Source organism: Papio anubis, chromosome 8 (assembly GCF_008728515.1).
Source record: "Papio anubis isolate 15944 chromosome 8, Panubis1.0, whole genome shotgun sequence".
Taxonomy (NCBI): domain Eukaryota; kingdom Metazoa; phylum Chordata; class Mammalia; order Primates; family Cercopithecidae; genus Papio; species Papio anubis.
In genome coordinates this window covers 51,117,553-51,140,080 of record NC_044983.1, presented here as the reverse complement: position 1 = coordinate 51,140,080, position 22,528 = coordinate 51,117,553, and the positions used below count along the sequence as shown (strand labels likewise).

At 38.0% G+C, this 22,528-nt stretch overlaps 1 protein-coding gene and 1 pseudogene across 5 annotated transcripts in view; one reads left to right on the top strand and one right to left on the bottom strand.

Moving 5' to 3' along the window:
- The window catches only part of XKR4 (XK related 4), a 408,833-nt gene that overhangs the window by 42,745 nt on the left and 343,560 nt on the right, over positions 1-22,528 (bottom strand). The window lies entirely within an intron of this gene.
- The window catches only part of LOC101024460, a 47,368-nt pseudogene that overhangs the window by 19,058 nt on the left and 5,782 nt on the right, over positions 1-22,528 (top strand). The window lies entirely within an intron of this gene.

The window sequence follows — 22,528 nt, the reverse complement described above, 5'->3', positions numbered from 1 at the left end:
ACGAGCTATAAAACAATAGTAAACGGTCTATCTCTTGTGTAACTGGAAGGCCAGAAAGGAGGGGGGCAGAAAAAAGTTTGGAAGAAATAACGGCAGAAACATTTCTAAACTTGAACAAACTGTAAACCAAGCTTCTCAACAAACCACAAGCAGAAAAAAACAACAAACCACAAGCATGCACGCACACATACACACACACACACACTATACATACTCCAAAGTACTTTGTATTAAATTGCTAGAAAGATGTGATAGAGAAAAAATCTTAAAAGCAGTCAGAGTAAAAAAAAAAATAAAAACAAAAACATGTCATGTACACAGGAACAAAGATGACTGCTGACATTACAAACAATGCAAGTCAGAAGAGAATGAAACATCATCTTTTATTTTTAATTTTATATTTTTGGGGTGTTGAGAGGTGAAGTTTTTTGGTTTTAATAATTACAACTTTTAGATTTAGAGGGTATATCTGCAGGTTTGTTACCTGGGTATATTGTGTGATGCTGAATTTTGGGGTACAATTGATTCTGTCACCAGGTCCTGAGCATAGTACCCAATGGTGAGTTTTTCAACCCTTGCCCCTCTCCTTCCCTCTCTCCTCTAGTAGTTTTATGTCCATGAGTACCCATTGTTTAACTCCCACTTTTAAGTAAGAACGTTTGGTATTGGGTTTTTTGTTCCCATGGTAATTCACTTAGGATAATGGCCTTCAGCTGCATCTATGTTGCTGCAAAAAACATCATTTTATTCTTTTTTATGGCTGCATAGCATTCCATGTGTATATGTACCACATATTCTTTATCCAGTCCGCTGTTGATGGGTACTTACATTGATTTCATGTCTTTCTATTGTGAATAGCATTGGAACAGCATGTTTAAAATGCTGGGGAAAAAAGTGTCTGTCAAACTAGATTTCTATATCTAGAGAAAATACCCTTTCAAAATGAAGGCAAAATGAAGACATCCCATTCAAATAAAAGAATTTGTCATCGTAGATTGCTACTATAAATGGCCTCATAAGAAATATTATAGACAGTTTAGATTGTAGGGAAAGAATATTAGAAGCAAACTTGGATGTGTGCAAAGTAATGAAAAGTGTCAGAAATGGTAAAGATTTGGTGAATATAAATTGGATCTCCGTACTTTCAGTTTATGTAAAACATAACTGTTTAGGCAAAAACAATTATAATGTATTGTGGGGTTTATAACACATGTAAATGTATGATGACAATAGCACAAAGGCTGGGAGGGAAAGTAGAAGTACACTATTGTAAAGTTTTTATACATCAAGTGGCATAAAGTGATTTGAAGATAGATGGTCGTGGTAAGTTAAAGATACATACTGTAACCAATTTAATGTGTAAATGATTTTCACTTGATTTTCATGTTGATGACTTACCAACTTCATATAATTTAAAGTACATGTTTATATTAATGGGCGACATATATCTAGGAATTAAGTGGAATTTGAAAATGTTTAAATAATTCATTTTACTTACCGAGATACTTAAAAATAAATATATTAAGTGAATAGATCTAGTATAAAATATTTGATGCATCATAATAATCCTTTTTTTAAATAACAAAAGTGTTAGACTGAGGTCTAAGAGGTAACTGACTTACCTAAAGTAACACGACATGAGGAGCCAGGACTTCATCTTTTAAGTCCTAGTTTATTTCCAAACTTATCTCTCCATGGGTTGTTAATTTGTAAAAATATCTCCATGTTTTTGTTGTAACTATTGTTCTTAACAGATAAATACTTGAAATTCTCTTTTGTGGCAAAATTGACAAATAGTTTTTGAGAGGGTAACATGGTTACTATTAAGTTATACCTTTAAAAAATTAATGACTATTTTTTAGAGTGGTATTAGGTTTATAAGAAAATTGAGTGGAAAGTACAGGGAGTTTCCATAGCCTTCCCCTGCCAGTTCCCCTTATTGTTAACATCTTGCATTAATTATTGTGGTGCATTTTTTACCGATGCAGTACATTGATGAGCCAATATGAATACATTATTTTTAACGAAGGCCTACTATTTACATTAGAGTTTACTCTTTGTGTTGTAAATCCTATGGGTTTGGACAAACGTATAATGACATGTATCCACCATTGTAATATCATACAGAGTAGTTTTACTGCCCTGAGAAATCTTTTGTGTCCCATCTATTCATTCCTCCCAGCCCCCTAACCTCCAGCAACCATTGGTCTTTTCTTCTCTCCATTCTTTTCGAGAATATCACATAGCTGAAATTCCACAATGTGAAGTCTTTTCAGATTAGCTTCTTTCACTTAGTACAATGTGTTTAAAATTCCTCCAAGTCTTTCTGTGGCTTGATAGCTCATTTCTTTTTAGTGTTGAATAATATTCCATTGTCTGGATGCACCACAGTTTATCTATCAAAGGACATCCTAGTCGCTTCCAGGTTTGGCAATTGTGAATAAAGCTGCTGTAGACATTTGTGTGCACATTTTTGTATGAGTTTACATTTTTTAACTAACTCAAGTAAATACCTAGGACTGTGATTCCTGGATCACATGATAAGAGCATGTTTAGTTTTTCCAAAGTTTTTCATCATTTTACATCCCTCAGCAGTGAATAAGAGTTCCTGTTTCTCCGCATCCTCATCAGTATTTGGTGGTGTCAGTATTTTGGATTTTTGCCATTCTAATAGGTGTGTAGGAGTAACTCATTGTCCATGACGTTTTACATGTTACAATCTGTTGCTGATCATAATCCTGAAAGACAGTCCCAAAGGCCATAATCTCATATGTTGAAATACAGAATAATCAAAAGCACTAATGTCTAAAATTCTTAATGTCTAAAACTCCCCATACACAATCCTGAATGATTAAAATTCCAAAGCTGGAAATCCTGAAAGCAGAATTCTGGGGAAGGGATTAGTGCATTTTTGGTTGTCTTTGGGTTGGTGGCATCATGTTAGGTGGAACTATTGTCTGTTTTTGGCTTTATTTGGAAATGAAGTATGGTTTAAGATGATGTGTAGGGGTGCCAGGTTGACAATGGGAGGACGTGTGAACTTAATTTTAGGTGTCATTTTGACTGGATTAAGGAATGTCTAAGTGGCGGCTCACACCTGTAATCCCAGCATTTTGGGAGGCTGAGGCGGGTGGGTCACATAAGCCCAGGAGTTCAAGACCAGCTTGGCCAACATGGTGAAACCCCATCTCTACTAAAAAGACAAAAAAAGTTAGTTGGGCATGGTGGTGCACACCTGTAATCCCACCTACTCAGGAGGCTGAGGCATGAGAATCACTTGAACCTGGGAGGCAGAGGTTGCAGTGAGCCAGGACTGTGCCACTGTGCTCCAAGCCTGGGTGACAGAGTAAGACTCTGTCTCAAAAAAAAAAAAAAAAAAAGAAAAGAATATCTAGAAACCCAGTAATGCATTATTTTTGGTGTGTCTGTGAGGTTGTTAATGTGGATTGGTCTTTCTCTGAGAGTTGGGGCAGACTTTTCTCCTGCTGTCTTCAACATCAGAACTCCAGGCTCACTAGCCTTCAGACTCTAAGACTTACACCACCTGTTCCCCAGGTCCACAGACTTTTGGCCTTGGACAGAGAGTGACATTGGCTTTCCTGGCTCTGAGGCCATCTGAGTTGGATTCAGCCATCCTGCAGGAATCCCAGGGTCTCTAGCTTGCAGACAGTCTGTCATGGGACTTCTCAGTCATCAGAATTGTGTGAGCCAATTTCCTTAATAAATCCCCTCTCGTATCTCTATATACATATTCTATTGGTTCTAGTTCTCTGGAGAACCCTGATTAGTACCGATTTGGTATTGGGGAAGCTGAATTTCATTCCTTCTTACTGTATTCCTTACAAAACAATAAAAAAGATCTGTGAAATTGCTCCCCCACAAAAAGACTGTGATAACTTAAGTGTATGAAGCTACTTAATGGTGAAAGATAAAAGTTTAAACGCTAATTATTATTGGTGCTGTGAAGGCAAAAAATTGCTTAATTGCTGAGCAATGACGAGACTTTCCAATGAGCAGCATATACTTACAAAATGTGTAGACCCCAACCACCATCCAAATACAAGTGCGGTGAGTGTTTCAAAGATCAAGTGAAAACACAGGCAAAAAATACAAGAAATCTCTCCTGCCAAACTATTCAATTGTGTATGACTTCTGCCCCTTCACACATAGTGCCAACTGGCTATGCCATGTGTATCATCTTTGTGTTATTTCTGATACTGGAGGTATAAATTGTGCAGAGACTTTTAGAGAGTTCTAATTTGTTTCATGCAATTTTTGCAAATTTGACTTCGGGAAAGTACATTATTACAATTGTTGACTTTGTAAATAAGAACGTTAAAACTTCCTCAATAAATGTAGAGATGTTCTTTTTGTGCATCTGTGGTTGTAAAAGATACTATTTCTTGACAGCTCAGCTCTTTGTGTGACTGCATATGCAGGGGTGACTCACTGAGGTTTTTGATGGATCTGGTCAAATGACTTAGGTTGTTTGTCAGGATATTAATATTTCAGATGACTGTAGCTATAAAGTTGGGTGCACATAATTATGCACCAAAGTGATGTGCACTTATACCATTCACTTTTTGACAGATTTCTTTGTGGATATGGTTCATCTCTTCATAGCTCTTATATCTGTGTGACTGTCATTAGAATTCCTGGGTGTTTATGCTTGCAAAAATTTACATGTGATTATTTATATGTGTCTGTTTTACTGTGCGAAGTGGCCTATGAAGTAGTATTCTTTCATGTTTTATGCTTCTTAAATAAATTCCCATTTAAAAACATAAATAGATTTGTTTAAGAAAAAAATTAAAATTATATTTTCCAGAATTATGTTTTTGGTATTATGAAATTCAGGATTGTGTCTTTTGGGATTATGAACAGCACTGGTTTTTCCCATCCCAGAGCATCCTTATGCTTAGCTCCTGGGGCCCTCAACAGAAGCCAGCCCCCTTCTTGTGCCCCAGTGGGCAACCGACCACCCCAATGGAGAGAAACCAGAAGGAGTACAGTAGCCAGCTCTATAACCAGTAGAAAAAGAAACACTTAGGCCGGGTATGATGGCTCAAGCCTGTAATCCCAGCACTTTCAGAGGCCAAGGCGGAAGGATCACTGTCTGAAGCTGAGGGGGGTGGGAGGTAAGGAGTTTGAGACCTGCCTGGCCAACATGGTGAAACCCCATCTCTACTAAAAATACAAAATGCTTAGACCTAAGTATTTCCTTTGTTTCTGGGTGATTGTAAACAGTATTATATTTAAAATTTCAGAGTCCATATGTTTATTGCTAATATGTAGAAATATAATTCAATTTTCTATGTTTATCTTATAGTCTGTGACCTCGCTGAACTTTTTAGTTCTAGTTTTTTGTTTGTTTTTATAGATTCTTTGGAATTTTTTATGCAGATAAGCATGCTATCTGCAAACAGGGATAGTTTTATTTTCTCTATTTCAAAGTATATGCTTTTTATTTCCTTTTCTTGCCTTATTGCACTGTCTAAACTTCCAGTAGTATGTTGAATAACAGTGGCAACAGAGGACATCTTGCTTTGCTCCTGACCTTAGGGAAAAAGCACATAGTCTTTCATCATAAAGTGTATTGGTAACTGTAGGTTTTTGTAGATTTATCGAGTTGAGGATGTTCTCCTCTCTTCCTAGGTTTCTGAGAATTTTTATCATGAATGGATGTTGAATTTTGTTAAATGCTTTTTCTGCCTCAGTTGATATGATCATATGTATCAGAGAGGATTCTCCAGAGAAACAGAAATGATAAGGAATCAGCTCATACTATGGTGGAGGCTGAGAAGTCAGATCCAGGAGAGCTGATGGTATAGTTCCAGTCTGGGACTGAAAGCCAGAGAAATAGAAGTGCCAGGTTCCAGTCTAAGTCCAAGTCTGAAGACAGGAGGAGATCAATGTCCCAGTGACAAAACAGGCAGAGAGAAAGAATTCTTTCTTACTTAACCTTTTTTTTCTATTCAGGCTTTCAATGAGTTGAAGGAGGCTCACCCACACTGGGGAGGACAGCCTGCTTTACTCAATCTAATGATTCAAACGTCAATCTCATCCAAAAGCACCCTTACAGACACACCCAGAACAATATTTAACCAAATATCTGGGCACCCTGTGGTCCAGTCAAGCTGACACATAAAATTAAACATTGTGATTTTCTTCTTTGGCATGTTAATCAAGTGGATTACATTGATTGATTTTCAAATATTGAACCAGACTGTATCCTTAGTACAAACCCTGCTTGGTTATGGTATGTAATTCTCTTTTAAATGTTGTGGAATTCTAGTTTGCAAATATTTTGTCAATGGTTTTTGCATCTATGTTCATGAGAGATATTAATCTGAAGTTTTCTTTTTGCATCATTTTACATGTAGAGTCATGGTAATATTAGTTTCATAAAAATAATTGGAAAATATTTCTTCCTTTTCTATGCTCTGGATGATTGTGTAGATTACTATTAATTCTTTAAACATTTGGCAAAATTTTCCAGTGAAGCTTTCTTGGTCTGGAGAGTTCTTTTAAGGAGTTTTAAAATTATTAATTCAATATTCTTCATAGATATGGGGCTATTCAAATCATCTATTTCATGCTGGGTGAGTTAGGGTAGCTTATATGTTTTAAGGAATTGGTTTGTTTCACCTAAGTGCTTTGTGAGAGTAGTGTTATTCCTGGTATTCTCTTGCTTCACTCTGGATATTGTATGGTCTGTAGTGATGTTTCTTGTTTCATTCCTGGTATGCATATTTTGTCTTCTCTCCCTTTTCTTTGTCAGTCTTGTGAGAGGTTTGTCAAATTTATTGATCTTTTCAAAGAACCAGCTTTTCATTTCACTGATTTTCTCTATTGTTTTTCTGTTTTCACTTATATTGCTGTCTTCTCTTACCTTTATTATTTTCCCGCCTCCTGTTTTGCATTAATTTCGCTCTTCCCTTTCTACTTTTTTTTTTTAAGGGAGCAGCTTTTCACTTTTCTGATGGATGCATTTAGTACTTCCCTCTCAGTACTGCTATAGCTGTGTCACATACATTTTAATATGTTGTATTTTTGTTTTTATTCAGTACAGTGTAATTAAAAAGTTTCCCTTGAAATTTCATTTTTAACCTATGTATTATTTTTGAAGTGTGTTGTTTAGTTTTCAAGTGTTTCCACCTGGCATCTGTGATCACCCACGAGTGAGGGGATCAAATTGGCTGTTAAATCCTTCATAATTTGGCTCAATTCAGTTTTCCAGCCCCATTTCCCATTATTTCTTGCAACAAAAACCCTATTTCTAGCCGAGTTTAATGTTTCATACCACTCTCTTAATATTACCATGTGCCTTTTTGGCTTTGCATTTTTGCTTATTTTTAAAATTCTTGGATGACCACATTTTCTTTTCATTTCCTAAATAACGGTTGCAAAGTTACCTTAAGGCTATACTATAAGGAAGCTCATACTAAATCTTCTTAGTTTAGAATAAGTTTGTAGTTGAAATTATAGAAGTATAATGAGGAGTAATGATGCTGGGTGAAAGATGTGATCTGAAAAAAGTGATCAGATTAATGTCCAGAGTCCGGGTTCCTAATTATACACCCATTTTTTTCCCCAAACAGTACAGAACACTAAGCCCTGAGAATGTAGGATGAATGTCTACCACCACCTGAATGAGTGAGTCTACAGTCAATTTGCATTCATATTCATTTGCTCAGAGAATTTGAGTAATTTTCTCATGTTTTCTCAGTTAAATATGAACAGGGCTAACAACGATTCATTTGCAAAGTGCCCAGGGTAAGAAGATCTCAAATTTGAAAAGCTTTAAAAAATATAACTGAGAATAGCATGGCATAAGGTTTCTCAGAAACCTTTATAGTCTTTAATCTAAGAGAACAAATACATCTAACTGAGGTCTGTTGAATAATGAAAAATAAAAATTCTGTTTTGGAAATCCAAAATACATTCAGAGAAAATTATCAGGTAGCAAATTTCATGCAAACAATTTCATTTTATTAGAACCCTTTGAGTATATATTGTACTCCTTTCTAAGTTCAAAGAGTTTAGTTCAATTATTTTTTACAAAATCCAACATATAATCATCCAGTAAAGTCTACTGGGTAGTAAATGAATCATTGAATAATACTTTTCTATGCAGGTTTGCAGATGTGTTTATTTCTAACATGCAATTTCACCAATTAAAAACATATCCGTTTCCTGCCTGAGTGGCATTTTGACCTCTTGGGGGATCATTCTAGAATTCCTATTCCTTCCCAGGCACTGCTTCCTAATGGTAGTTGGGAGCCCTGTGAATTCTGATACTGGCTCTTCCTTCATGTCACACATGAGGGGGTCTTGGGTTAGTGCATTAGGCAGTGGGCCTCACGTTGGGGTCCTTAGACTAACTCTATCCTTGGGAGAACTGTGAAAATGTACTTTCTGAAGCTCTACCTACTACCCACAGAATTAGACTATCTATGAGTGATTCCCAAATCAGTATGTTTTTCAAGTATCCTAAGTGAAGTAAGAGCTCATTAACATTTATGAGATAGCCAGGTGTGGTGGTTCACACCTGTAATCCCAGCATTTCGGAAGGCTGAGGTGAATGAATCACTTGAGCCAAGGAGTTCAAGACCAGCCTGAGAAACTGGCAAAACCCTGTGTCTGCAAAAAATTAAAAAATTAGCAAGCGTGAGGCTGGGTGCGGTGGGTCATGCCTGTAATCCCAGCACTTTGGGAGGCTGAGGCGGGTGTATCACAAGGTCAGGAGTTCAAGATCAGCCTGGCCAAGAAAGTGAAACCCTGTCTCTACTAAAAATACAAAAATTAGCTGGGCGTGGTGGTGCGCGCCTATAATCCCAGCTACTTGGGAGGCTGAGGTAGAGAATTGTTTGAACCTGGGAGGTGGAGGTTGCAATGAGCTGAGATTGTGCCACTGCACTCCAGCCTGGGCAGCAGAGCAAGACTCCATCTTAAATAAATAAATAAATAAATAAATAAATAAATAAGCGAGCATGGTGGTGCACACCTGTAGCCCCAGCTACTCAGGAGGCTGAGGTAGGAGGATTGCTTGAGCTTGGGAGATTGAGGCTGCAGTGAGATCTGATCACACCATTGCATTCCAGCCTGGATGACAGAGCAAGACTTTCCCCCCTCACCCCGAAGAACCTAACAACAACAACAACAAAATAAACAAAAAACGTGTATGAATCACTGGTCTGAAATAAGACAATCCACATTTTCAGGCATGGAATTCCCCTGTATGTTGTGTAATTTGGCTCACGTGCCCACAACCCTGGGCCACCACATATAGTGCGGCTATTATTCTACCTAACATTGCTCTCTGCATCTGGGGGCCATTTCACATTACTTTTGTATCAGCTGTTGGGGCAGAGGTCACCACTTTACTCTTCATTTTATCAGCAGTCATTTCTCTTACCTATTGCCTTGGTTTCCATGCACTGTTTAGTATCACTGACTATTTATTGTATTATGTTGCATGTATTTATAGGCTTTTAGGTTATTGTTTTTAGTTGTATAACATGTCAGTATATTTTGTCTCTCCAACTGGATTTAAATTCCTTGAAGACAGAGAATGACTTTGTTTCTTTAATATTCTGGAACAGTTCCTTGCTCAGGACTCTGAGGCCAGCAGGTGTTCATTAATGCATTTTAAGACTGGTTTTCTGCATACACACGTTCAGTTTTAGAAGAACACTCTGAAAATGTGGTGCCTGGGTGTCCAGATATAGATTACCTAATGAGATACGGGAATACAGCACTGGGTGCATGGTTCCTTCAGCACTTTGTGTGAGGGAAAGGACCATTTTGTCAGAGCCTCACTAGCATCCATAGGGATTTGTGATTAATTAAAAATGTTAGCGATCATCAGTGCCTGAGAGTCAGGGGAGATGAATACTCAGCATCTGCTCCAATAATAACTTAAATACCCCCAATTTTTGTCTATATTCTAAGCACCTGAATATCTATTTATTCTAGGAGCATCTTAAAATGATAGATGACATTTCACTTAAGCCAATGAGCATTTCCTAAAATCTCAGGAACAGATTTTTCTAGAAAAATCTTTACACTTTTTTTAAAGATGGTAGACTTTGCATGTTTATGTATGTGTGTGCACAGTGTATATACAAATGTGTAGACAGTTAGAGAGGTTACCTGATTTTTAACTCTCTATAGAGAGAGCATACTCCAGGAACATGTGCTAATTGGTGCACAGAATTTAGTCACAACTATAAAAATTAAATCCAGCCCAAGACGTAAAGTTTTATATCTTTGTGGTAACTGTCCCTCAGTGATCAGTAAGTTAGTGAGTGTGCTTGTGTTGATAAGTCTGTTTTAGGCCAGGAATGGTGGCTGATGCCTGTAATCCCAGTGCGTTGAGAGACAGAGGTGGAAAGATCCCTTGAGCCCAGGAGTTCAAGACCAGCCTAGGTAACATAGCTAGACCTTGTCTCTATAAAAATAAAATTAAATAAAATTAGCTTGATGTGGTGATGTGCTCCTGTATTCCTAGCTACTGGAGAGGCTGAGGCAGGAGATCACTGGAGCCCAGGTGTTGGAGGTTGCAATGAGCTATGATTGTGCCACTGCACTTTAGCCTGGGTAACAGAACATTATCTCATTGAACGAAAGAAGGGAAGACAGAGAGAGGGAGGGAGGGAAGAAGGGAGGAAGGTGGGGTGGGGAGAGAGAGAGAAAGAAAGAAAAAGAAAATAAGGAAGGAAGGAAAGAAGGAAGGAAGGAAGGGAGGAAAGAGAATCTGTTCTAACTTTGAGCTTAAGTGAAATTTTACCAAAGTAAACCATTAGAGCCAATATAAGATGTTTCACTACACTTGTTTATAGAAATGATCCGTATGCAAAGACATGGATCTGAAGTTTCTTTTAGAACTAAGGCAGGAATGTACTTTGGTTCCTCCGAGAAACTGGCACACTTATTCCTTTTTGAAAACAGGAACTGCATAATTGACAGTGTCTGCCTTTCTGTTTGGCTGCCAAAAACCTTAGAACCAAATTTAAAGCTCAGCTATGCCAATTATGTGGAGATTTAGCAGCTGAATATCTATGTTATTTTATCAAGTTATCTTGACATTCTGCTCATTATTTTTCAGATGCCCTCTACCTGAAATCCTTCATGGAAAAATGTGGAATGAATACATTAGCAAATAAATAAGATAGGGTTGTTTCTTTGTGATTTAGGAGGGGTAAAGATATTGGCTGTCACAGAACCTCAATTCTCACCCACTAAACAAGAACAATAACACTTTCCTACTTCCTTCACAGGATGGGTGTGAGGATTAATTTAGGCCAGGTCAATTATAAGAAACGATTCAGAAGGAATTTTTTGCAGAGAAGGTCCCAGCTTTAAAGCTGAAGCTATATTTACTCTAAGGATTTGGAGAGGTCACTAAGGTGTGTGGGGCAGGCCAAGGAAGACTGGAGGAGAGAGTGGATTCTAGAAGACAATCAATCCAATTGGGTGAATGGAGGACTAAGGTGAGCTCATTGTCCAGGACCAATGGATCAATATTAGTGGGTGGAGTAATTGTATTCATAGTATACTAGCCCCTTTATGCCATACTTGTGCTGAGGCCCTGGTTACAGAAAGTATAAAAATTAGAAGACCTGTTTCACTAGAATCTCTATAAGATGCCGAGAACATAAGGCAATGCTTCTGTAACCAAATAATAGTGCAAAGCATAAATCTACCCTTGGTGCCTCCATTTCCTCACCCCCCATTTATTCTTCAAAATACTCCAATCTTCTTAAGGTGATCAGCCAAATTATCCTCAGATAATAGAAATGGCTTTGAATAAAGTTCAGTGGTGACCTCAGAATAGCGAAGTCCGGGGTTTCATCTTACAGGTCTCTCTGAAATATGACAGTGCACATCATCTTGTCTACAAAGTGCTCCTGTCTGGAGTTACAGGACCCCATCCCTCTCTCTGACCATTTTTCTCCCCTTTGCTGCTGGTTCCTCTGCTGCAATCACTTTCCAACACTCACTGAACTGGGGTCAGCCCTTAGACCTGGTCTCATTTCCCTCTGTACACTTTAGGATTCTGGGTATCTTGTTTGACAAGTTATACATACTAATAATAGTCAGCATAACAATGCACGTTCATCACTTATTTTTAAAAATAGAACATATTCACATCTATCTGACTGAATTTGCATTTTGAAATGACTCCTTGAATCAGAGAGAAAAGGAACTAGCATGTGGAGAATTGTATCTAAGTCTAGATATACCCCTCAGCCTTTTCAGACACACAGAGGATATCATTTATGCAGGAAAAAAATTGAGAGCTACCTATCCCCTCCATTCCTAGCGAATCTACCATCTAATCCCAGTGACCCTAAAACTGTATCGTTATCCCAGAAATTTCTCCTGACTTCTAGGCTGACACTGAACAGGATCATGATACTTGAATGTCCCTTAGGAATTCAAACTCAAATTCATTGTCTTTTCCCTCCGAATATGTTTCTTCTCTTTTGTTCATCAACCCAGCAGGAGTTATTCTAGATTTATTCTCCTGTCTGCCTCACTGCGTTTGTGTCTGTTCTCATGTTGCTATAAACAAATACCTAAAGTTGGGTAATTTATAAAGAAAAGAGGTTTAATTGTCTCACAGTTCTGCAGGCTGTACAGGAAGTGTGGTGCCAACATTTGCTTCTGGGGAGGCCTCAGGAAGCTTCCAGTTATGGCAGAAGGCAAAGGGAGATCTGGCACATCACACTGCAAGAGCAGGAACAAGAGGGGGTGGGGAAGGTCCCAGAACTTACTAAGGGAGAACTTACTCATTACCAAGGGGATGGTGCTAAACCATTCATGAGGGATCTGCCCATGATCCAATCAGCTCCCACCAGGCCCCACCTCCAACACTGGGCATCACATTTCAGGATGAGATTTGGAGAGGACAAACATTCAAACTATATCACCCACATTTGCATCTGGCCTCCAAATTGCCTATATTTCTGTGTCATGCTTTACAGCTCTGTTCCTTCCTCTAAATCCATGGCCTTCGCATGTTAGTGAATATCAGAATCCCCGGGAGGGCTCGGTACAACACAGATGGTTGGGCCCCATCTCTGGGTTTCAGATTCCATGTGGATGCGCACTCTAACAAGTTCCCACACCGTGCTGAATAAGGCTGGTTGAGGGGAAAAGGGTGGGCAGTCACACTGTGGGAAACACAGACTTACCTCATTACTCTTAGTGCTTTGTTTTGTCTCTAATCCTTTCCTACTTGTCCTAGGTAATAGTCTCTTTAATTTCCTCGCCCCACCTCACGAAACTCCAGTGTTTCCTCTCTACCAGTACTGCCTGATAGAACTTTCTGTGAGGACGGAAATATTCACATGCACTGTCCAACACAGCTGCCACTAGCCACATGTAGGTACTGAACACTTCAAATGTGGCTGCTGCCCTCAAGGAACTGAATTCTCAATTATTAAATAGTTATTTAATTTTCAATGTGGCTAGTGGCTACTGTATTGGATGCTGCAACTCTATATTGTTGTCAGACCCTTCCAGGACGAGTCTATTCACATTTCTTCTTTATTTAAAATGTCCTGATGGTGCCACATCGTCTACAGATTAAAGGTAAAGATTATAGTGTGATTCGTGTCTAGCTTTGAAATCAGGTGGACCTGAGTTCGAAACGGCTGCGATATTTATAGCCATGTTGCTTTAGGTAAGTGAGTTAATCTTTGATCTCAGTTTCCTTGTTAATGTAAATTACTTATTATAGTGATCGTAGAAAGTGATCAGTAGGCAGGATCTGTAAATCATAATGAGAAGCTGATACATACTCACTAATAATCATGATAATGATAGTTATTGCTCCAAACTTCTTTGTAAGACATGTAAGTCCCTTCATAACTGGGGGCTTGCCTTGCTTAAAAAATTTGATTTTGATATATCTTGTGTATTAGTCTGTTTTCATGCTGCTGACAAAGACATACCTGAGACTTGACAGTATAAAAAGAAAGAGGTTTAATGGACTCACAGTTCCACATGACTGGGGAGGCCTCACAATCATGGTGGCGTGTCTCATGTGGTAGCAGACAAGAGAAGAGAATAAGAGCCAAGTGAAAGGGGTTCCCACTTATCAAACCATCAGATCTCGTGAGACTTATTCACTACCACGAGAACAGTATGGGGGAAATTGCTGCCATGATTCAATTATCTCCCACTGGGTCCCTCCCACAACACCAGGGAATTATGAGAGCTACAATTCAAGATGAGATTTGGGTGGGGACACAGTCAAAAACCATATCACCTTGTCTTGTACCTTAACTTCTAGAATTCTAAATTGTTTGCATTTACCCCCAATATTATCAAATGAACGTATGCTTCTGTGCCTTTGGTAATAATGGTTCTTTGCTAGTCCACCCTGGTGAAAATTACTTACCTTTTTACATTAAGCCCATAGGGTTACTTTGTCTATGAAACCCTTTACTTTCCCCTATTACATCAGATAGAGCTGAGGACCTCCTCCTTTGTGTCTACAATGCACCATTTCTATCATGGCAATTTTTATTGCACTTATTTGTCCATGTGTAATTCCTTCTCCCAGACTGCATTTCTAGAAAACGGGGCCATTTTAAATATTTCAACTCTTAGGACCCAGTACATGATACATTGCAGGCTCTGAAAACCTGTCTGTTGAGTGAATGACTGACCAGGTCCTGTTAAAGGGCAGAACTCGGTAGTTTCCTGAGCAATAGAAAACCATTCAAATCTTTAGTATAAGATTTGTTCCTAATTCGCTCATAGCTTACAGTCTGCCTACTGGCTTTGCTGATCCTTAGAAGTGGAAGATGGGAATAGAGCCGCCCAAGATTCCGTACAGCTCTAACACACTCAATCCTCATTGTCTTCTACATAGACTTTTAATTTTTTTAAAGTTCTACTGTATTACACTAACATGGAATATATTATTTTGGCACCAATGAAAATATTGTTTCTTGGAAGTAGGATACAGATTTAAAGTGATTACTTGTTATTTTTTGTTTGTTTTAGCTAAAGTCAATATCCCAACATTTACAGAAACTTTAAACACTGAAAATAGAAATTCAAAATCAACCCTAAAAGGCAGGAAATGGCAAAATAGAGTGTGTGATCAGGAAATATTAATAGCAAGGATCTTGGGAGGCTAAGACACTGGGCATAAGCACGGGGAAGACAAAAAGAAGTGTGAAAAGCCAGATTAAGACATATTGTGGAGGGGTTTCATTGCCATTGTTCTTAATCTAACAAAAAATAGGGAACCACAGGAATGTCAACCTGACTATGGTGTTTTGGAGTCATCGTATCAGGAAACTTGAAGAAGATAAAGAACTTTCAACATTGAGTCCTGGAGGGACACATTGTGGCTCAGAAACTAATGTGTTTGGAGGAATTGGAAAAAGGCAGGGAGACAGATGTTGCAGTTGACAAATATTCTGGCCTTAGATACTGATTAGCTATGGGGCGAGGGAAAGATGATGAAAAATTATTCCTTTCTTCATGCCTGCAAACCAAGGACTATGGTACAAATCCAATAAATATGGAAACCAAGTAGTTTGAGAGGGATAGCAAGAGTTTGGTTTTGAATATTTGACTTGGAAGTGACAATGGAATGTCTTACAAGAATGCATAGTCAGAATCTGAAAACGAAAAGAGGAAAAACCTTGAAGGCAAGATTTCAGACTGGGAATTTGAAAAGGGCAAAGAAAGAACATAAGCAGAAAACCTCGAGTCAAACATCAAGACAATCAGAGTGTTAGATTTCACCGGAACCTTAGAGGTCAGCTTGTTTCACTTTTTCATTTTATAGATGAGGACATTTAATGCCTGAGACTTCAAGGAAGGTTTAAGAAACTTATATCCTTATATTATGATTCATTCATCTATGAAAAAAGGAGAGATTTGAGCCAACTTTTTAATAGATACAAGCTGATTTTGTTTCTGTCAAGGAAATACTTCATCATTATTTTTTAAATACAGCAGGGAGAAGTGATCTTGCCTAAAAGCCATACTTTCTTGATTATCCAATGTATTTTTTAAAAATAAGACTGTTTTAGGTCCCATATTAAGAAAAAAATATTAGATATAATATGGAAATCGTGCTCAGAGATGGGGATAAAACTCAAGATCAAAACTAAATACTTTAGAAAAAGTGGGTTTCATACTTCTGTTTTCAAATACTCAGAGCTATAGTCTGACAGCCCAAGACAAGAAATGAAAAAAATAATTGAAGCTGACACCCTGGGTCCTGAAAGCTAACAGAATGATGTGGTATATTTCCCACAACCAAGTCATTTAGAGGAATGATACATTCATCTCTCTGGCTGGATATCTTAGGTTAAGAATTGGTTTACATAACAATCAGAAGATGGATGGGCAGTGCATTATGAGAAACATCTTTGTACATGATTTCCCACTCTATAGTTCCTGTCTTCTATGATGGAAACTGGAAATCCCATTTGATTTATTTGCTTCTCTCTTTTTAGAAATGAAAAGTGCAAACAATATGTTAAAGCATAAAAAAGAAACCATAAATGTTAATAGATCTGATTATGAAAGTTAAAAATTTTTACATGGCATAAGGCTCCGTAACCCAATTTTTAAGACACTGAAAGAAAATACTATAGAAACCATAAATAGTAAATATTCTGAATATTCAACATGAGGTTATTAAAAGACAGGTAACAGAGAATTACCCTTAGAGGAAAACAACCACATAAATTGAATGGTAATTTGCAAAAGAAAAGCAAAACCTGCCGAAGGTCATAATAATCTTACTATTAATCAAAGAATTCAATACTTGTTCTCTCACTGTCACAATCTCTGCCCAGTGGTCCCAAGACAACAATATTTGCCTGTCTTTGGCAAAGATTAAGCATAATGGTAATACCCAGTGTTGGGGAAATTAGCACTTTACCGATGGGGTATAAATGTTCTTCAGAAAATTTGGCAATTTAAATCATAATCTTAATAAATGTGCAAATTCTTTGTGTGAGGGAGATTTCTAAGATGGTCCCCAGTCCCCACTCTCGCCAATCCCTAACTCAGTACACACACCTGTGCAATCCACTCCCCTTGAGTGAGGGAGAGACTGTGGATATGAAGGGATAGCACTCCTGTGATTGTGTTACAGACTACGGCAAAGGTTAAGAGAGTTTGCAAATGTAATGAAGGTGCCTAATCAGTTGACTTTGAGTTAACCAAAAGGAAGATTATCCTCAATGGGTCTGGTCTAACCAAATGAGCTCTTTAAAAAAGAGTTTGGAGGCAAGTGACAGGAAGCAGGAACAGATGCTGTCCGTTGGCCTTGGAGACACACACTGTCCTATTGTGGCAATGGCTACATGGCAGAGAATGGCGACTGAGCTCTAGTTGCTGACAGTTCTAACACCACAGGGACCTGCATTCTACCAGCCACAGGGAGCTTGGGAAGGACCCTGTGCCCAGATGAGACTGCAGTCTTGGCTGACACCTTGAATGCAGCCTTGTGAGACACAGAGTGGAAAACCCAGCCAAGTCCTGCCTAGATCCCTGACCCACAGAAACTGTGAGGTCACAAACATGTGCTGTTTTCAGCAGCTGAGTCTGTGGTAATTTGTTTTACAGCAATCAAAAACTAATAAATTTTTTATTAAATAACTTAGCCCAATCTTGAGAATTTATCCTGAGGTATTAATCAGATACCCAAATAAAAAATATATGTATAAGGATGTTTATTTTAGAATCATTTACTGATAAAAGACTAGAAACAACCTGAAACTCCAGTCATAGTAGACTGATTCAACACATTCTGGTATATCATATATTATGTGGAAAGATTTAAACCAAAGTGGCAACTGATTATATGGATAGTAAGATGGTAAAGAATGTGCTTTTCCATACTTCTTGTTTTTATTTTCTTTGATAAATATCTATTGGTTTTTGAAACAGCCTCATTGATGCATAATTTAATGCCATAATATCCACTTGTTTTAAGCACATGATTCAATGATTTTGAAAAAATTTATTCAGTGGCACAACCAATGTCATAATCCGATTTGAGAATACTCTATCACTCCAAAATCCCTCATGCCTGTTTGCAGTCAATTCTCACTTCCATCCCGTTTCAGACAGCCACTGATCTGCTTTCTGTTTCTGGGGTTTTACCTTTTTTAGAATTTTCGTGTAATGGGAGTAATACAATAGGAAGTCTTTGTGTATGGTTTCTTTTATTTACCAGATTTTTAAGGTTCATTTTATTGTTGTATCTATCAGTTGTTATTCCTTCGTATTGCTGAATAGTATTCAATTGTATAAATATACTATACTTTGTTTATGCATTCACCAGTTGATAGGCATTTGTTTTTTTTTGTTTTTTTTTTTTTTTTAGTATTTGGCTATTATGAATAATTCTGCTAGAAATATTTGTGGATAAAACTTTGTATGGATATATTTCATTTCTCTTGAGAAGATACCTAGGAATGGAATTACTGGGTCATACATTAATATTATTAATATTTAACTTAAAAAAAACACCCACAAAACTGTTTTCTACAGTGACTGTACCATTTTACTTCATCACTAGCAATGGATAAGAGTTCTAGTTTCTTCATATTCATACCAACACCTGGTATTGTCAGTCTTTTTTATTGCAGTCATTATAGTGGGTGTGTGCTTTTAATTTACATTTCTCTAATTACTAAAGATGTTTAGTATCTTTTCATGAGCTTGTGAGCAATTTCTGTGTATGTGGTTTTTTTTTTTTTTTTTTTGGTGAAATGTCTGTTCAGAACTTTTATCATTTTTATTGAATTGTTTGATATATTATTGAGTTATAAGAGTTATTAATGTATTCTGGATACAAGTCCTTTATTAGACATGTTATTTTCAAATATTTTATTTCAGTCTATGGTTTTCTTTATTTTTCTAAAGTTGGCATTTGAAAAGTAGAATTTTTAAATTTTTATGAAGTTCAATTTCCAATTATATTATTTAATGAGTCACACTTTTGGCATCCAATCAAATAAAATTTTGCCTAAATTAAGGTCAGAAAGATTTTCTTCTGTTGTATTCTAAAATTTTATAGTTTTAGCTCTTACATTTAGGTCTATGTTCTATTTTGGAGTAGTTTTTGTGTCTAATATAAGCCAAGGATTTATGATCATTTTTTTCTCATGAATATTCAATTGTTTTAGCATCATTTGTTGAAACCACTCTCCTTTTCCATCGAATTGTCTTGGTCCCTTTGTCAAAACTCAATTGACCATAAAGGTGAGAGTTTATTTCTGGACTCATATTCTGTTCCTTTGATTTATTTGCCTGTCTTTATTACTCCAATATTATTACACTCTTGATTACTGTAGCTTTATGGTTGGTATCAAAATTAGTCAGTGTGATATGAACAGGAGGTACTAGGTAGAAAAAGGTGGAGTCCCTGGTGAGGGCTCCACCCTCAAGCCTGGACCTGTGACCTAAAGTGAGAATGTGCATTTCTGTTTTCCCACTTAAATACTGCCTTTTCCAAAACCACCAAGGCCTGCCCTACTCCCCATCCTGCACCCATAAAAACCCTAGGCTACTGGCAGAGGGGCAGAGCAGTGCAGCAGAGAAGAGAAGCAGCAGCTTGACGTCAGTGAGAAGCAGCTTGATTTCAGAGGGACAGCTTGATGGTGGGATCTCAGAGAAGAGTTTGTCTGGGGATATTCCCAGCTGAACTCCAGGGGAAGACCACCTTTCCACTCTATTCCCTTTCCAGCTCCCCATCCCACTGAGAGCCACTTTTATTGGCAGTAAAATCCTCTGCATTTACCATCTTCAATTCGTTCATGCAACCTGATTCCTCCTGGATGCCGGACAAGGTCCCAGGTGTGGGTGCAAGAGGCTGTCACACTGACCCTCCACTGAGCTGTCCAATACTTACGCCATCCATGGGTGGAAAAACTAAAAGAGCACACTGTGACGCATGCCCTCTGGGGCTCCAGGGGTCATGGGCAACTCCTAGACACTGCCACGGGACCACATGGAGTTCTGCTCCTGCTGGTTGCCCAGAAGCACTCATCCTAGCTTCTGCACCCACTCACCTGCGTGCTTCCCCTCCCATGAGGGGTTGAGACCTGTGGGCTGAGTAAACAAGCCAATCTCTTCACAAGTCTCATGAAGGGATCAAGGGAATGATCTCATTTCAAATGTACATTCACCAAATTTGTATTTCTTATTCAAACCTGTTTAGGCTATTCTAAGTATTTTCCATTGCCATATACTTTTTTTTTTTTTTTTTTGATCAGCTTGTCCATGTCTATGAAAAAATGCTCCTGGAATTTTCATATGGATTGAGTTTCAGCTATAGATCAATCTGGGGAGAACTGTCATATTAACAATATTGTTTTTCAATCAATGAGCATGGTACATCTCCTTTCATTTAGATATTTAAATTTCTCACAGTGATGTTTTATGTTTTTCAGTGTGTAGCTCTACCTCAGGTTAATGCTAACATAATTCCAGTAAAATACAGCAACTTTAATATAGTTCCATTTCTTTCCTCTTCTTTGAGTTATTACTGTCATAAATAAATAAACATACATATCCATAAATCTAACTCTGTGTGTATGTATAACATACTTAACAATAAAACTTTACAATAACGTTTAAAATGTCTATTTTCAAAAGGAAATTAAGTGGAAAAGGGGTCTTTCAATCTACCTACATTTTACCACTTCCAGTGCTTTTCATTCCTCCCCATGAATTTTAGTTTCTATCTGGGTATGTTTTATTAAGCCTAAGGTGCTGGGAATATTTTATTAAGCCTAAACTGCTTCCTTTAGTGATGCTTCTAGGTCGAATCTTCTAGTAATGCATTTTCTCAGTTTTTGTTTACTTGGAAATATGTTTATTTTGCTTTTATTTTTTGGGGAATAGTTTCAATGGACACAGAATTCTTGGTTGAAAGTTAAAAATATTCAGCGTGGCCGGGCACGGTGGCTCATCCTGTAATCCCAGCACTTTGGGAGGTCAAGGTGGGCAGATCACGAGGTCAGGAGCTCCAGACCACCCTGGCTAACACGGTGAAACCCCATCTCTACTAAAAATACAAAAAATTAGCTGGGCGTGGTGGCAGCGCCTGTAGTCCCAGCTACTCAGGAGGCTGAGGCAGGAGAATGGCATGAACCTGGGAGGCGGAGCTTGCAGTGAGAGGAGATTGCTCTACTGCACTCCAGCCTGGGTGACAGAGCAAGACTCAGTTTCAAAAGAAAAAAAAAGAAAAAAAAATCAGCACTTGAATATGTCATTTTACTGCTTTTTGGTCTTCACTGTTTATAGTGATAAGTCAGCTATTAAGTCAGCAGGAGCAGAACTCCATGTGGCAGTGTCTAGGAGTTGCCCATGACCCCTGGAGCCCCAGAGGGCATGCGTTACAGTGTGCTCTTTTAGTTTTGCCACCCATGGATGGCTTAAGTATTGGACAGCTCAGTGGAGGGTCAGTGTGACAGCCTCTTGCACCCACACCTGGGACCTTGTCCAGCATCCAGGAGGAATCAGGTTGCATGAACGAATTAAAGATGGTAAATGCAGAGGATTTTATTGCCAATGAAAGTCATATTTTTTTCCATACCTGATGAGTCATTTTTTCTCTTACTTTTTTCAAAATTTTCTCTTTGTATTTGTATTTCAGTCATTGATTATGATGTGTCTAGATGTGAATTCTGATATGCTTATCCTATTTTGGGTTTGTGGAGCTTTTAATATTTGTAGACAGCCTTTCATCAAATTTTGGAGGATTTTAGCTATTATTTTTTCACATAAATGATTTTCCCCTTCCTCTCTCTTTTTTACTTCTGGGACCCTTATTTCACATATGTTGGTAGGCTTAACATTGCCCCACATGCCTCTGATGCTATGCTTATTCAAAAAAAAGGTCTGTACTTTTCAGATTGAGATGTTTCTACTGAACTATATTTCAGTTTACTGCTTCTTTCGTCCCTAATCTCAAATTTGCTGTTGATACAACAAGCAAAATCTTCATATTGAAAATAGTTTTCAACTCTGGAATTTCTATTTGGTTCTTTTTCACTTCCAATATTTGGGTTCTATTTCTCTGTAAAGATTATTTATTGAATCATAGACATCATGCGTTTTGTTAATTATTTGTTTGCCAAATACATCATCTAGATCTACTCTGAGTCAATTTCTTTTTTTATTTTTATTTATTTATTTCTTTTTTTTCCTTTTTTTTTTTTTTCTGAGACAGAGTTTCACTCTTGTTGCCCAGGCTGGAGTGCAATGACACATTCTCAGTTCACCGTAACCTCCACCTCCCAGATTCAAGTGATTCTCCTGCCTCAGCCTCTCAAGTAGCTGGGATGACAGGTGCACGCCACCACGCCAGGCTAATTTTGTATTTTTAGTAGAGACAGGGTTTCTCCATGTTGGTCAGGCTGGTCTCAAAATCCTCACCTCAGGTGATCCACCCGCCTTGGCCTCCCAAAGTGCTGGGATTACAGGCCTGAGCCGCCGTGCCCGGCTGCTACTCTGAGTCAATTTC